The sequence below is a fragment of the Podarcis vaucheri genome (assembly GCF_965113315.1).
Source record: "Podarcis vaucheri genome assembly, chromosome: 10".
Lineage (NCBI taxonomy): Eukaryota > Metazoa > Chordata > Lepidosauria > Squamata > Lacertidae > Podarcis > Podarcis vaucheri.
In genome coordinates, this window is record NC_138748.1 from 74759865 (window position 1) to 74769451 (window position 9587).

The following is a 9587-nucleotide window of genomic DNA, read 5'->3' on the forward strand; positions in this document are numbered from 1 at the left end:
TTGTATCAGAACTTCCTTTCCCATAATTTGAATCCGTTGGTTTGGTTCCTGCAGTCGACAGCAACAGAAAACAAGCTTGCTCCATCTTCCCTTGAGATATTGGCTCTCCTATCTCCTCTCAGTCTCCTCTTTTCCAGGCTAAACGTACCCAGCACCTTCAACCATTCTTAGCAAACCTTATTTTCCAAGCCCTCGATCGTCTCGTTTGCTCTCCTCTGCTGCACACCTTCCAGCTTGGCAATAATCTTCTCAAGGTGGGGTCCCTAGAACTGGAGAAAGTGAGCTAGCTGGGGGGGGGGAGAGAGAGAGAGAGAGAGAGAGAGAGAGAGAGAGAGAGAGGTGAGAAGCTTCCTCAGTGAACCAAACACCAAGGAGGGTGTAATAAAAAAAAATTAAGGATATATATATATATATATATATATATATATATATATATATATATGCTTTCGTAGATTTTCACGGGTACAGGAATGCAGGTTTTGGTGTCTTCGGGTGTCTTCCCGTGTAAGAGTCGGGGTGTCTGGGCGACGTTTCGACGAGGTCTCACTCGTCATCTTCAGGCTGGTGCTTTCGGCTTCTTGTTACTGGAACAGAGCAGAATCTGGTGTTTGAGTTTCTATAAATACTGTTGAGGGGTGTGGTGTATAGCCTCCAACGTTCTGGGCAGAGAGGAAGTTCCTAGATTAGTGTGCCTTTTCTTCTTTTGTTCCTTAATTACTTGAGGGATATCTTGAGTGATTTCATGAGTGATATTCTGAATACCACTGGGTGGGTCATTAAGTGTAGATTAGTTGCTAAAGCTTTTGTGTCTTGACCTCTTGAGCTTGTGAAGAGTTTTTCTGAGAAGATGGCTGTGCTGCATTTAGTTGTGCTCTGGCTTGGCTTCGTGTATAGGGGCGAGCTGTGATTTTGTGCCTTGTGCCAGCCAGATCTGTGTAGGGATTGCAGGGGGGTGCAGCATCCGGAGGTGCCACTATAGTTTGGCTACTGGATGGAGTCTGTAATATGTCTGTGGAGAGGGTCTGGGTTTGGGTCTGGTGTGGTTGATTGGTGACGGCGTTCTGTGTGCCTCTGGTTCTGGTGTCGGTTTTTGTGGGGAGGGCTAATTTCCAGATGTCTGGCAGGCGGGACGTGTCGTCACGCTTGTTCATGTTGTGAGGGTGTTTCTCTATCTCGATGGCTTCCATGATTATTCTCTTGTGGTGATGTTCCATGTTAAAGAGCAATTTGGAATCTGCAAAATTAATTTCGTGTCCTGTTTCTTTCATGTGTTGGAAAAGAGAGGAAGTTTTTTCTTCTTTTTTGACGGCATTCTTGTGTTCTGCGATACGTGCATTTATTCGTCTGTTTGTTTGTCCAATGTACGTGGCTGGGCAGACTTTGCAGGGTATTTCATAGACCCCTTGGTTTTCCAGCTGGATTTTGTCTTTTGGGTTTCTGAGGATATTGGCTATTTTTTGGTTGGTGCAGAAGGCTGTTTTGATATTGTGTTTATGGAGGATTTTGCTAATTTTGTCTGTAGTGCCCTTGATATAAGGAAGGAGGGCCATGCCATTGTTTTCTTCTGTGTCTTGGTTTTTGGGGTTATTGGGGTTATATATATATTTGCTTTCGTAGATTTTCACGGGTACAGGAATGCAGGTTTTGGTGTCTTCGGGTGTCTTCCCGTGTAAGAGTCGGGGTGTCTGTGCGACGTTTCGACGAGGTCTCACTCGTCATCTTCAGGCTGGTGCTTTCGGCTTCTTGTTACTGGAACAGAGCAGAATCTGGTGTTTGAGTTCCTATAAATACTGTTGAGGGGTGTGGTGTATAGCCTCCAACGTTCTGGGCAGAGAGGAAGTTCCTAGATTAGTGTGCCTTTTCTTCTTTTGTTCCTTAATTACTTGAGGGATATCTTGAGTGATTTCATGAGTGATATTCTGAATACCACTGGGTGGGTCATTAAGTGTAGATTAGTTGCTAAAGCTTTCGTGCTAAACCTGATGGCTCCCTAGGACACACTATCTACCGGAAAAAAACACACACCAACCGCTACTTACATGCACAATCACACCACCACCCTGCACAAATAAACTCCGTAGCCAAGACTCTCATCTCCAGAACCAAACGCCTGGCTGACAAAGACCACTTGACAACTGAGTTACAGAATCTCTCAAATGTGTTAATCGCCAATGGATACCAGAAAAACAGGGTTACGAAGCTAATCCAAAAAGAAACACCCCCCAAAAACCAAGACACAGAAGAAAACAATGGCATGGCCCTCCTTCCTTATATCAAGGGCACTACAGACAAAATCAGCAAAATCCTCCATAAACACAATATCAAAACAGCCTTCTGCACCAACCAAAAAATAGCCAATATCCTCAGAAACCCAAAAGACAAAATCCAGCTGGAAAACCAAGGGGTCTATGAAATACCCTGCAAAGTCTGCCCAGCCACGTACATTGGACAAACAAACAGACGAATAAATGCACGTATCGCAGAACACAAGAATGCCGTCAAAAAAGAAGAAAAAACTTCCTCTCTTTTCCAACACATGAAAGAAACAGGACACGAAATTAATTTTGCAGATTCCAAATTGCTCTTTAACATGGAACATCACCACAAGAGAATAATCATGGAAGCCATCGAGATAGAGAAACACCCTCACAACATGAACAAACGTGACGACACGTCCCGCCTGCCAGACATCTGGAAATTAGCCCTCCCCACAAAAACCGACACCAGAACCAGAGGCACACAGAACGCCGTCACCAATCAACCACACCAGACCCAAACCCAGACCCTCTCCACAGACATATTACAAACTCCATCCAGTAGCCAAACTATAGTGGCACCTCCGGATGCTGCACCCCCCTGCAATCCCTACACAGATCTGGCTGGCACAAGGCACAAAATCACAGCTCGCCCCTATACACGAAGCCAAGCCAGAGCACAACTAAATGCAGCACAGCCATCTTCTCAGAAAAACTCTTCACAAGCTCAAGAGGTCAAGACACGAAAGCTTTAGCAACTAATCTACACTTAATGACCCACCCAGTGGTATTCAGAATATCACTCATGAAATCACTCAAGATATCCCTCAAGTAATTAAGGAACAAAAGAAGAAAAGGCACACTAATCTAGGAACTTCCTCTCTGCCCAGAACGTTGGAGGCTATACACCACACCCCTCAACAGTATTTATAGGAACTCAAACACCAGATTCTGCTCTGTTCCAGTAACAAGAAGCCGAAAGCACCAGCCTGAAGATGACGAGTGAGACCTCGTCGAAACGTCGCCCAGACACCCCGACTCTTACACGGGAAGACACCCGAAGACACCAAAACCTGCATATATATATATATATATATATATATATATATATATATATATTTGCTTTCGTAGATTTTCACGGGTACAGGAATGCAGGTTTTGGTGTCTTCGGGTGTCTTCCCGTGTAAGAGTCGGGGTGTCTGTGCGACGTTTCGACGAGGTCTCACTCGTCATCTTCAGGCTGGTCAGTAACAAGAAGCCGAAAGCACCAGCCTGAAGATGACGAGTGAGACCTCGTCGAAACGTCGCACAGACACCCCGACTCTTACACGGGAAGACACCCGAAGACACCAAAACCTGCATATATATATATATATATATATATATATATATATATATATATAGTACCAACCAAGCACACACATAGATATGTGGACCACATGTCTGGAGCAGCACAGGAAGACCATCCTGAAACCATTTAGACTCCCAAACTGACCAAATGTTTTCTCTTCAAGGAGGGAGCGGGTGAGGGAACCTTCCCATTGTCTCAGGAATTGGGAAATCACCATCTCAAAGGTATGACCAGACTACCAGGAAAGGGAATCAGATAAGCCATTATCAGATAACCGGGCAGACAGGAAAAATGACAACATTCAAATTTCTGTTGCAGACCACCTTTTCTGTGATGTAGGTATGATGTTTGTGGGGGGTGGTCTTGGGTAACAACCCTTCTGTGATGTATGTATGATGTATGGAGGGGTGGTGTTGAGCTCCAGGGCAGGGAATTTCCAGAGCAGGGAATTTTAAATGGCTATATAAGGGACGTGGGTGGCACTGTAGGTTAAACCACAGAGCCTAGGACTTGCCAATCAGAAGGTTGGCGGTTCGAATCCCTGTGACAAGGTGAGCTCCCGTTGCTCAGTCCCTGCTCCTGCCAACCTAGCAGTTCGAAAGCATGTCAAAGTGCAAGTAGATAAATAGGTACCGCTCTGGCAGAAAGGTGAACGGCGTTTCCATGCACTGCTCTGGTTCGCCAGAAGCGGCTTAGTCATACTGGCCACATGACCCGGAAGCTGTATGCCGCCGGCTCCCTCGGCCAATAAAGCGAGATGAGCGCCGCAACCCCAGAGTCAGTCACGACTGGACCTAATGGTCAGGGGTCCCTTTACGTTTTTATATAAAGGCAGGCACACCTTGGTTCTGGGTCCTCCTAAGTGTGAGGGGAGCACCCTTTTGTAACAGATCAATAAAGATCAGGCTTACCAGCGGCTTTGCTTCTCAATATTCTCTGGTTGGCCTCTGTTATTTTCTCCCACCAATAGGGAACCTACGTAAGGACTCTATAAGGGCTCTTGGATACCCCAGAAGGGGAAAAGGACAGATTTTGTTTGCAACAAGGGAGCTTGTCACTCACGCTGTAGCAGGAACCCAAGGGGGGAACTGTAGCAGGAAACCCCCCCCCAATCATTCAGTTTGTACAAACTTCACACACTCACACACTACATATGCCACACTTCTGTTATAAATTCATAGAAAAAAATCAACCATACATCGGATTTGCACTGTTCCATTTTTGTTTTACTCCATATGACAAGGACTATCAAAGGGGGGTGGCTTGGTTCTGGTCAGCCATAATCCCTTCACCATCCCAGCACATCCACAGGAGCCCTGCCCAGTTGCTATGTCAACCCTGATGATCCCAGACAGAAGACAATCAGGATCACAAAGAACTTGCATATGGGAGTGGATTCAGCATGGACTGAAACAAAGGACAATGATCAGCTCTTCCCTCTGGGGGCAGGAAACTGCCAACTCCCCTCTGTCACCTGGAAGGTACTCATGGGGAGGGGGAAAGGAGGAACCAGCCAGGTGACAGGACACTCAGGTTACCACCACAACTCCTCCCTCAACCCCTCCTTTCTGTGATGTATGCATGATGTTTCTGGGGGTGGTCTTGATCTACAGGGTGGCAATTTCAAAAGTCTTTATAAGCCCTTGCACAGCATTTTTCTGGGTCCTTCCACTCTCCTGCAAGTGAGGGGAGCACCCTGTTGCAACAGTTCAATAAAAGCCAAGCCTACAGGCTGCTGTTTTGCTCCAGGTTATCCTGGTTGGTGTCTTTGTTTTTGTCCAAGGGAGCCCTCGGATTTTTCCGGTAACAACGCCAAGAGAAGAGCTCAGAATCAGCTTCTGCCATTACACAGAGGGCAGATGACCATGTCCAGAGCAGGCAGCTGAGTGACCCCTTCCTCTCTCCACCCCAGGGAAATGCAAGAGCAGTTGCGTGTGTGTTCAAAGTCTCCCCTCCATTGGCTTGCATGCCCCATTGGCCTTGTGCAGAAACAAGAAGGGAAAATGGTTACATTTGCCCGCAACTCTCTCGGCAGAGACTTCCTCCTTCCTGGGAACCATTTGCAGGGGGCGGCGGGGGGGGGAGCAGTTTCTTTCCTTCCGTGTTGTGAAATCAGCCAGAGGACCCTTAATCGTTCTGGGGAGCTCCAGGACAAACTGTGCGTCGTTCTAGCAATTACATCTCTGTAATATGGCCGTGGCAGAGCTCTCGCGTGATGGATCTCTGTGTCAGTCCAGTATTAGACACAAACAAGCAAGACGCTTCCTGTTGCCCCCTCTCGGCTGCAATTTGATAATTAGCAGGTCGTTATCCTGCTGTTAGAAAATGACTGTGCAACAGAGCTTGAAGGAGGCACTTGGCAAGGGAGGCCGGTGGTGATTACGGGCGCCTCTTCTATCTTTTCGGATGAGCCTGTGCTTGCCAAGATTCTCAAAGATGCTATTTCTGAGCCTGGCTAATATGCTTGGAAGAAAGAGAGCTGAAAGGGTCGCGCGTTTCGCAAAGACCTCCTAAGCCAGCCCCAGTCCTGCAGGCCCCAGTCAGGTGCTTCTAGAACAGTAGAACTGTTCCTGGAAGGGACCCCCAAGGCTCATCTAGCCTGCCTGCAATTCAGGAATCACAGCTCAGGAACCCCAAACAGGTGGCCACCCAACCTCTGCTTAAAAACCTCCAATGAATCATAGACCAGTAGGGTTAGAAGGCACCTGAATCGTCATCTAGTTCAGCCCCTGCAATGCAGGTATCACAACTAAAGCATCCCTGACAGATGGCCATCCAACCTGAAATATGCTCGGAGTCCTGTAGTGATTTCATGCTCTTTATTGCAGCTTGTAAAACAGTGATTTAACCCCCCCCCCCAAACCTCAGGCTTTTATATACAGTATTTACACAATGAGTCCCATCTGATTGGCTGATTCTGCTTCTCTCCTGGAGCCTGATTGGACGGGACTCATTGTGCCAATCAGCTGTTGCATTCTACCATTCTACCAGCCTATTAGGCTGATTAACTTCCTCCTGGAGCCTGATTGGTCTTTTCCTGCAGGCCAATCAGTTGTTGCATTCTAGGATCCTACTTGCCTATTGCTCTAGGATCCAAGCTCTAACACATAACACAACCTCTGCTTAAAGACCTCTATGGAAGGAAAGTCCACCACCTTCCGAGGGAGTTCATTCAACTGTTGAATGATTCTTATCACCAGAACGTTCATCCTAACGTTTAGTCAGAATCTCTTTAATGCTGCTTGAATTCATTGCTTTGGGTCCTGTCCTCTGGAGTGGCAGAAAAGAAGCTTCAGATATTTGAAGACGGCTCTCATGTCACCTCTCAGTCTCCTCTTATCCAGGCTAAATATACCTAGCTCCTTCAACCATTCCTCATATGGCCTGGATTCCAGACCCTTGATCATCTTGGTCGCCCACTTTCCAGCTTGTCAACATCCTTCTTAAATTGTGGTGCTCAGAACTGGACACAGGACTCCAGGTGTGGTCTGACCAAGGCAGAAGAGAGCAGGACTATGACTTCTCTTGGTATGGCCACTAGTCTTCTGTTGATGCTGCCTAGAATAGCATTCCCTTTTCAGGCTGCTGCCTCACACTGTTGACTCACGTTCAGCTTGTGGTCTGCAAAGACCCCGTGATCAAAGCCATCTAAGTTGACGGCCATCACTGCTTCCAGAGGGGGCTAGTTCTATTATTTAACAATGAACTGTGCTCTGAAAAGGCTAAAATGCTCACTTGAGATCATTGTGAATGCCAGTCAGATGGCTTGGCCTGGAGGGGCAGGGGAGATACGGGTCCTGATCTGGTTCCACACACCCAGACTGTAGTAAGACCATATGGGCGTCTGCTCCCATGACTTAGGACTTGTCCCTCTGGTTGTGCAGTTTCAAGCCATGGGTCTGAGCAGTTTCCTCCTTGCCCTGCTCCTTTCCCAGGGAAAACCTGCTCTTTAGTGCCAAATCAGAACAAACGTCAACCTGGAGAAAACCTGAATTGCTGTTTGCTCCAATTGACTGCCAAGGAGCAGTTTTCTTGGGGGGAAAGCAGTGGGAAAAGAGGAAGTGTGGCTAAGCCCTAAGTCAGGAATGAAATAAGGACTGGGAAATAGATGGACAGAGAGCAGGCCGAGTCAGTCAATCCAACTGGCAAAAGAAACTATCAGCTGTGATTCATCATTTGGCATCAACTTACCATTTTCCATTGCAAATGTTGCCTCCAAGGAAAAATAACTGGTGGGTTTTCTTTTTATTGAACAAATGGTTTGTGATCCCCCCCCCCGCTTATCTTAGATAGAGATCCTGAAATAAGAATGATCCATAAACATTTTAAATGAGTCGGAAGCACTGAAGAGCCAAGGGACTGGACCATCAACTGGACCCGCAGAGTTGCCCCAAGACTGGGACAATTATTTTGTTTTAATTTTAAAGACTTGGATGAGCAGATTACCAAACATTCAAAAAGGAGAGATATGGTAATCATGGGGGACTTTGACTTCCCCCAAACTCAAACTCTGCCAGTAATGCAAGGTCCAACAAAGTCCTCCTTTGCCTGGCTGACAATTTCATTTCCCAGAAGGTGGGAGAACCAACAGTGGTCTATCTTAATATTTTAATATTTTAATGTTTCAATATTTTAATGTTGTATTTTTATCTTGTTTTTAAGTTGTATTCATTCAACATGTTTTTATTATTGCTTGTTAGCTGCCCTGAGCCCGGCCTTGGCTGGGGAGAGCGGGGTAAAAATTATTATTATTATTATTATTATTATTATTATTATTATTATTATTATTATTATTATTATCTTGGACCTGGTCCTCACCAATAGGGAGGAACTGATTGATGAAGTGGAAGCACCAGAAAACGAGGGAGGAAGTGATCATGTCTTCCTGAGTTTCAGGATACTGAGGCAATGGGAAAGCTGAGTGTAGTCAGACCCACACTCTGGACTTGTAAGAAGGCCAATTTCAAAAAGCTGAAGGAGCTCCTGGGTGAGATCCCAGGGTCAGAAATACTCGGAGAGAAGGGAGTCCAAGAAGGATGGGAGTTTGTAAAAGGAGAAATATTGAGGGCCCAAAGACAGACAATACCGGTGTGTCTGCGTAAGGAGCTTGCAGATGAGCTGAGAGTTAAGAAGGGCATGTATAAGAAAGGGAAGAATGGGGAAATCACAAAGGAGGAGTAGACACGAGTTGCTAACAGTTGCAGGGGGGAAGTCAGGCTGGTTAAAGCCACTGATGGACGTAGGTGGGGGCAGGAGGAGCGGTCCACCCCAGGTGCCATCTCGGGGGGGTGCCATGCCCACCGCCCCCCCCAGATGCTCGCAGCTCACTGCCCCTGCCCTGGGATGTGCACCACTCGTTACGCACCCCCACCCAACGCACGCCACGCCCCCTGGGACACGCCCCCAGATGTACGCCAGAATGAGCTCAGGCTGGCAAGAGAGGTTAAAAATAATAAAAGAGGTTTCTTTGGCTATGTTCTAAGTTAGTGGAAGAGCAAGCAGGTGGAAGGTCCTCTGCGTGGGGAAGACGGAGAAATGGTATTGGGTGACAGAGAAAAGGCGGAACTCCTCAACCCCTAATTTGCCTCTGTCTTCCCCCCAAAGGAAAGTAATGCCTAACCTGGTGATAACAGAATAAATGATGCAAGGAGGGAGCTGCAGCCGAAGACAGGAAAAGTGGTAGGAAGGAAACACCTGGATGCTTTAAATGAATTCAAATCTCCAGGGCCTGGTGAGCTGAATCTTTCTGAGAATAAGTGCTCAACGAGGGTGGAGTGGATGCCCTTGGGAGTTGGTGGCCCTCCTGCCAGGATTCCAAAACTGTGACCCCTACATTGCAGGGGGTTGGGACCACATGTTGATCTGTTCCTTCCAACGCTACCATTCCATGATTCCATCCAATGTTTTGAGTCGGATACATTCACTCGTAATTTCCTCCTTTGACCACTGGGTGTCACTCTTGCGCCAGGTCCAGAATGTGA